The sequence below is a fragment of the Orcinus orca genome, chromosome X, assembly GCF_937001465.1.
Source record: "Orcinus orca chromosome X, mOrcOrc1.1, whole genome shotgun sequence".
Classification (NCBI taxonomy): Eukaryota; Metazoa; Chordata; class Mammalia; order Artiodactyla; family Delphinidae; genus Orcinus; species Orcinus orca.
The window spans coordinates 81,895,612-81,904,360 of NC_064580.1; positions in this window are offsets into that span (position 1 = coordinate 81,895,612).

Genomic DNA, 8,749 nt, shown 5'->3' on the forward strand with positions numbered 1-8,749 from the left:
CAAACTGTCAAAAATTAAATACAAAGAAAACATATTAAAAGCAGCAAGGGAAAAACAACAAATAACACACAAGGGAATCCCCATAAGGTTAACAGCTGATCTTTCAGCAGAAACTCTGCAAGCCAGAAGGGAGTGGCAGGACATATTGAAAGTGTTGAAGGAGAAAAACCTGCAACCAAGATTACTCTACCCAGCAAGGATCTCATTCAGATTTGATGGAGAAATTAAAACCTTTACAGACAAGCAAAAGCTGAGAGAGTTCAGCACCACCAAACCAGCTCTACAACAACTGCTAAAGGAACTTCTCTAGGCAAGAAACACAAAAGAAGGAAAAGACCTACAATAACAAACCCCAAACAATTAAGAAAATGGGAATGGGAACACACATATCGATAATTACCTTAAATGTAAATGGACTAAATGCTCCCACCAAAAGACACAGATTGGCTGAATGGATACAAAAACAAGACCCATATATTTGCTGTCTACAAGAGACCCACTTCAGACCTAGAGACACATACAGACTGAAAGTAAGGGGATGGAAAAAGGTATTTCATGCAAATGGAAACCAAAAGAAAGCTGGAGTAGCAATTCTCATATAAGTTATATATATATATATATATATATATATATATATATATGTAGTTTGCTTGAGTGCAGTGTTTTTTGTTTTCTGTACTGAATTCATTAGCATGGGTCGGTATAAAATTTAGCATAGGTCAATATGTAATTTGTAAACTAATAAGGTCTTAAAAGTGAGGAATTAAGTCTTTTAAATTTAATTATTTATTGTAAAGAGCAGAATAGCATACATAAACAGGTGCCTAAGGAAAACTTGTATTCTAATATGGAACTCTCATGAACACCTTTTTTTTTTTCTTCTAACGGTATGATAGTAGGCCATTTGATTATTTTTATGGCTTTAACTTTACAACAATGAAATATTCGTAAATTTTAAAAAGTATTTTTCTTTATTTGATGCGGGTGGGATACTGGAGAAATGAAAGGTCAAACATCTATTGAGGAATCCATACTTGTCTATATATTGTGTACTTTTATTTCAAGAACTGATTTAAAATTCCTAAAAGGATGCTATAATAAGTTATTATGCCATTTTACAGACTGAATTAAGTGAATTTCAGGGAGGTATGAAACTTGCCTAAGGCTATCCAGCTACCAAGCGGTAGAAGTGAGAATTAAATCCAGGTATACCTATAAAAAAAAAAAAAAAAAAAAAAAAGAAGGCGAGGGCAGCACCAGGGTATGGGGTTGTTAGTTTTATAGGGGTGAGTAATTTCATACGCTGATGAGTGGGAGGAGTATTCCAGCTATTTTGGGGAAGGGGTGGGGATTTCTAGGAATTGAGCCACCGCCCACTTTTTGACCTTTATGGTCATCCTTGGAACTGTCGTGGCACCTGTGGGTGTGTCGCTTAGCTTGCTGATGTGTTACAATGAGTGTATACTGAGGCTCAAGGTCTAGTGGAAGTAGACTCGTCCGCCATCTTGGACCTATTTTGTTCTAATCAGTTTATGTTGTGTCCTCGGGCTATGTAATTCTTTTAAAGGTTGTGCCCTGCCCCCTTTCCTCCTGTTTCATATTGAATATATAATATTTACCAGAGTATGTTTTAATAATTAATACATGATATATTGTATAATTAATTTATATATCATATATATAATGATATCTATAGGTATTTGTTCCAATAAGTCATTAAAAATAAATGAATATTCAAAAAAAAAAAAAGAAGGAAAAGCAAGTGAGGAGGAGGAAAACAAGGAGTGTGTGGTATCCTGGAAACTAAGTGAGAAAAAGGAGTTCTGCTGATAGATCAAGAAAGATAAAGATCATATTTAGTAATATGGAGCTATTGGTATCCTTGATGAGAGCTATTTTCAGTAGAGTGATTGGTAGCAAATGCTTGATTGGAATGTGTATAGAAAATGGGGGAAGAGTATTTAGGAGATGGAAGGTATAGACAACTCTTGAAAAGTTTTGCTTTAAAAGGGAGTAGAAGTATGCTGAAGAGTGATGGGAGGTTAAGAGAGACTATTTTTTAAAGCAGACAGTAAATGCAGCATACTTATTTGCTGATGGGCATGATCCAATAGAGAGGGAGAAATTAATGGTGTGGGAGAGAATTGAGAATTAGTGAAACAATGTTGCTAAGTGGGTGAAAAGGAATGGGAATTCTAAGTAGAGGGCCTGCACTTAGGATCATGATCAGTTAATCCATAGTAATAGCCTTTCTAGGTAGAATATATGTGCATAGATACAGATAGGGGGTGGAGGGGCATGAGAAACTTCTTACTGTTTCCATTTTCTCAGTGATCAAGGAATCAAGGTCATCAGATTGGATTGAGGGACATGAAAAAGGTTTTGGAGGTGTGAAAACAAGAAACTGATGTTCATCTAAGAGAGTGGAATAGTGAATGGACTAGAGGAAGAGACTAGAGAATGATTGAAGGGCAACACTAAAGTTCTACTTGAGGTTAGTGGTCATGAATTTAAAGTGAAACTAGTCAACACAGATGTGTGTTTTTCTTCACTATGTTCAGCTGTGTGAGTGTGGCCTTAGAGTGTTGGATTTAATTAGGGTTGAGGTTTTGCCAGGTAAGTGAGATGAAGGGAGAGAGTGTGCGCATGCAAGGGAATGATCATAATCATGGGCCAAAGCATCTAAGCTGGATAAAAAATTATGTAAGGACACGAAACAGGTGACAGTGAAAAGATGGTAGAATCAATGGATGGCAATTGCTAGTGTGGTTGAAGGATAATTGGAATTGGGACCCTGCAGAAAATGAGTTGGAGATACTGACAGTGGCTGCTTGAGATAGAATTCCATAAAATTGAGATTGTGGAAAAATCTAGGGAATGAATCATCAGCCATGGAAGGGAATGGCTGAGGGTATGTGGAGGGCCAAGATCATTCAAGGAGAGGAGGTCAGAAACTGAGAATCCAAAACCTTAAAGGAATTACTAAGAATTATGACATGAGTAATATTTTGGAATACTATAGTGACTCAGGCACTAAAATAGGTGGGGGAGGGAGGGAAGGAAGCAAATTGTCTATAAGTGGCAACTATCATACTTCCAGACCCAATGACATGAGATTACACACATAAAATGCTTAGCACAGTATTTGGAATATAATAAGGGCCAAAAAATGTTAGTTATTGCTAAATATATTAACTAATCTATTTTTAAATTTATAAAACTTTTTGAATTTACATGATTTCCTTCTTTCCGAAAATCTTTTAAGGCAATAATTCATACTATTTGATGTAATATAAATATCATTGTACTGGAAACAATAGAATAGAATGAATGACTTTTAAGAGTAATAATGAGCTGCAGCTCCTAAAAACATGAACCAACTCTAAGGCTGGGTCCTGGGCAGAGAATGTCTCTTCAGGGCAGGACATCACACATCTTATCACAGACTACTCTTGCTCTCAGACAAGTACATTTTGGCAGCAGTGTCCAGGCAATAAAACTAGGCTGCTGGAGAAATTTTAAATTAAATAATGCCATGTTGGTCAACAGAAGGAGAAACTAAAGGGAGGCTTGGTCAGCACAGACAGATGCTATGTCTTGGTCTGAGAGTGTTATACTATTTCTCTATTTATCCTACTAATGCTCACCCTGACATTGGTCATGAAAACCTCTGATCTGATACAAAAGGCACAGAGTTTACTTCCTCTTCTCAGATTTCCATTCAGAAAACTTTTACAGAACTCCTACATTTTGGAGTGTTAAGTGTGCTGTGGTTTTTTTTCAACTTTGCAGTTGCCTTTAGCATAACAACAACCATCACCTGAAAACATAAATCACTTAGGAGAGTGAATTATTTTCAAGAACGTTGTGATGGTTAATTTTATGTGTCAACTTGACTAGGTCAAGGGTACCCAGATATTTGGCTAAACGTTATTTCTGGGTGTGTCTGTGAGAACGTTTCCAGATTGAGACTTACACCATGAGGTTCCTGGTTCTCAGGCCTTTGGACACAGACTGAACTATACCACTGGCTTTCCTGGGCCTCCAGCTTGCAAATGGCAGCTCTTGAGACTTCTCAACTTCTGTAATTTCATGAGCCAATTACTCTAAATAAATATCCTACTGGATCTGTTTTAGCCTATTGATTCTATTTCTCTGGATAAGTCTGACTAATACAAAACTTTGAAGTTCTTCAGAGTGTTTCAATTATTTACTTGTAATGAACACAACAAATCTAACATTTTATAAAGCAATACTTTTGTTAGCATGATTGCAGTTCCTGTATGTATCTGAGTCAGAATTTCTCTTAATAATGTGCCATTCAGGCTGTACTTTTTTACCAATGAGACAGACTAATTGAAGTTCTGCTTCCTCATAACACCACAATGGAGCACAAGTGATTTGGACATGATTTGTGCCAAGGTTTTCCCCATCAGCACAGATATTTTAAAGTTTTTTGAAGCTATTGACAACTGATAACCCTGAGGTGGTCCAGGAAAGATTAGCTCTAACCTGTCAATCTGAAATCTAAGTTGATTCCTGAAAAAACATTACCCTTTCAATGAACTTATTTTCTTCATTGAGGGCCTGTTCTGGTAAAACAAAAAACAAAAAACAAAAACAAAACAAAAAAAACCTTGCAGGAATTAATTAGCCTACAGGGAAATCTTTCAGTATAAATAGATGCATACTGATGCCTATAAAGGCCCCTGGAAATTGAAGTAAAACCTTGAAGGAACTAAAAATTTTCAGTTCATGGCTTTGCTAAATATTCTGTTCTCCTTTTATATAACCCCCATACAGGAAGATGGAAACATTAATAAAATATTAGACTTTATCTTTCCAATAACATATATTTCCTGAATATGAAAAATGGACTTACCAACCTTCATCTAAATGTCCATTATGACAGCATAACATAGTAGAAAGAATACTAGACTAGGACTCAAGCAACCTAGTTATAGTCTTATCTCTGCCAGTGCTAGGCAACCTTAGAACAAATTATTTAATGTTCTTATGCCAGTTTTCACATTAGTAAAAGAAGGCAGACAAGTTGATTCTATAATTCCCTTCTGGCTCTAATATTCTATGATTATTTTTTAATAACTTATGGAGAAAAACATTTGGATGATGCTTACATTTACTTCTAGGTTTGTTTATATTTTTGGTTTTGTTTTTTGCAAATGGGATGTTGCTTCTTGTAAATATTTTATCTAGTTGTTTTACTTGGTTAATATCTGGCCATTCCATTAGCTTTTCATCTCCATAAGGGCAGAGGCATTGTCTTAACTAGTTTGGTTCGATTCCATATCACTAGAATATGGCACATAGTACATATATATTTAATAAATATATTTAGAATGAATGAAGAGAATTTAAATGTTTTATTTACCAAATGAGATACACTCTTCATTTCATTATGTCTAATAATTCTTTCCTCAATGTTCTCAGATATTGGATTAAGAAAGTTGTCCTTTCCACTAGGATATCTATTATACTGTAACCTCCTAGTTTGGCACAAAGATTTCATTTCAGTTCTTCTCTGCTTACAATTCAGTTGGACACACACCTTTGCAAACTTCAACAGCTTCATGATGAGGCAATTTCAAGAAAAAAAACCTTTTGAGAAATGGAATATACGTCAAATGCTGTAAAAATAAAACCTAAAGCTAAGCTCACAAGAGAACAGTAGCAAATACTATTAGTCTCTGAAATCATTAATGAAACGTTTTAGGTCTCTAAGCATCCAATGACTGTATCTGGTTAATCCTCCCTATTTCTCATCTATAATTTATTGTTAATAAGAAATGTAAGAACTAGGGTGATAATAGCATTTGTGGTAAAAGATTTGTGTTTTCCATTCAAAGAGCATTAAGAAGAAATGATAAAACCATTATTTTTAATTGTATAGCGTTGCAATTCAAAACTCCCAAAGAGTGCCTCTTTGCAAGGTGTGGGAGCATGGTGGATCTCATGCATCATTCATAGCATATAATATCAGAAAAATTGGCCAGGACTAAAATATCTAATCGAACTGACAAAACTGAGTATTCAAGAGCAGAGACCTCCATTTCTGTGCCTCATTGATGGCCTGTTCAAAATATGAGGAACAATTAATTTTGGTCTTGATTCTGAAATTCTGTTTGGAATAACATGATTCCTTACATCTGTCTAGCACTAAATTTGCAAAGGGATCTCATGTCCATATTTTCTAATAGTATATTATGGTTTCTTTTTTGCAAGTAAATCTTAGATTCAACTGGAGTTTATTTTGGCACAAGGAACAAGGTGGGAAATGTTGTCCTGATACAACTTATTAAATAATATATGTGCATTCATTAGTCAGGAAGCATTTAGTTGCAAGTAACAGAAATTCTGATTTTTTAAATAATAAAAAATTAACTGAGTAAATTTAAAGATCTAATTGGCTTTATTAAATGGTTCATGAATCAGGCACCATCCCATCAAGTAAATAGAGAGATACTCTGAGGAGGTGTACAAAATGGAATGTTTTCAAAGGCAGAAAGAGGGTGGGACAAGGAAGTTGTTAGCAAAAGAAAAGAAAGGATGTTTCAGACCAAAACATCTTCTTTTGTAGGAAGGGAATGGCAGGGGTCTTAGCATGTAGATGACCTTATTGATGCTAAGCAGAAAATTCCAGACTGACCAATTAAGAATACATTCCTGGGGAAGGTCAAAACTGCAATTAGTTCAGGTATTAAGTCTGGGTTTTGTGTCATGGGCTTTAGCACAAGTGACCCTCTTTTGAGCCTGTGTTTTTTTCTTTAATAGATTCACTCTAAGTCAAATAATGACATTATTGACTCATGTAATTGGAATTCCAGTGTTCGGTGGAATTCAGAATTGGTTCTTCTAGTGGACCCAGTTTCCCTTAATTTCTTTTCTATGTCACATAGAGTTTCTGCTTAATCCTACAGTTAGTTTCTCTCTTTGAGAGAAGTTAGCTGCAACAATTCCAAGCTTCATGTCCATATGCCATGTCCATATGTCCTTCTATGGAGAAGGACAGAGAGAATGCTTTTGAGAGTCACACCTATTAGATTGCCCTAGATTACATACTCTCCTCTGAACCAATTATTCTGAGTAAGGAATATCCTGAGTGGATTTATGCCAATCAGTGTCCACATTTGGAGCTGGTGGTGGGGTCAGATGCTCAAAAAACACATTAACTACATGGGAAAGGAGTGAATGCTACAACAGAATCTTCTACTGTTAGAAAAGTCAAAGGGAGAAATAAGCAAATGTACACTATACCATTTTTTCCCCACTGATTAGGAAGGAGCCTTTCTATTCAGTTTCATTTATTTGTTTAACTCTTCCTTTGTCAGTGCTTCCTGTATTAATGTTTTATTTTCATATATAGTAGGTCAAAGGTTATCCATTAGGCTTCATTTTTCAGAATTGTCTTCGTATTTTCACTTTTTTTTTTTTCTTTCAGATACGCTTTAGATTTATTTCCTCAGGATATTTAAAAACACATCATTGGGATTTTGCTGGGGATTGCAATGCAATTGTTAACTTAAGAGAATTGGTACGTTTAAAATAATATGGCCGGGCTTCCCTGGTGGTGCAGTAGTTGAGAGTCCTCCTGCCGATGCAGGGGACACGGGTTTGTGCTCCGGTCCAGGAAGATCCCACATGCCGCGGAGCGGCTGGGCCCGTGAGCCATGGCTGCTGAGCCTGCGCGTCTGGAACCTGTGCTCCGCAACGGGAGAGGCCACAACAGTAAGAGGCCCGCGTACTGCAAAAAAAATAATAATAATAATAAAATAATATGGCCGTTTTGGGCTTCCCTGGTGGCACAGTGGTTAAGAATCCACCTGCCAATGCAGGGGACACGGGTTTGAGCCCTTGTCCGGGAAGATCCCACATGCCGCGGAGCAACTAAGCCTGTGCGCCACAACTACTGAGCCCTCGTGCCTAGAGCCCATGCTCTGCAACAAGAGAAGCCACTGCAATGAGAAGCTACCCCAACAAAGCGTAGCCCCTGCTCACTGCAACTAGAGAAAGCCCATGCACAGCAACAAAGACCCAACGCAGCCAAAAATAAAATAAATAAAATAATATGGCTATTTTATCTAAGGAAGGATGTGTGTCTTTGCAGTTAACATTTTTTTAATTTTTTACTATCCACAGATTAGTTTTAAAAGTTTTCTTCAAAGTGGTCCTGCACCACATTTCCTCTTGAGTATATTCCTAAACATTTTATGTTTTTAATTGGATATTATCTTCTTTCATTATATGTTTAACTGACTATTGTTAGTTCATAGAATAGCTATTACTTTGTGGATATTAACTTTATGAATTGCTTTCTGAAGCTTCCTATTTTTTCTAATAGTTTTTGAAATGGATTTTCTTGTATTTCCTTGATACCATCATAGCATCTGCATAAAATGATAATTGTGCTTCTACCTTTTTCCAATGCTTCCATATAATATTTTATTCTCTTATCTGATTGATTTGCTAGTACTTATTTTCAGAACAAAATTATGAGAGAAATATTTTTTGGAACTAGAATGATTATACACATACAATAGAAACTTTAAGAACCTTCTTTCACAGAGTACTGATATATATCTTATTTTTCATGATCCTTCGAAATATGTTATCATTGCAATGTATTGTAAGTTTAAGACACACCATAGTATAATAGATTCCAAACTTCAGGGGACATCAAAATTACTTCTTTACTTATTAAAATTCAGATCCTTGGTTCTATCACTAGAGA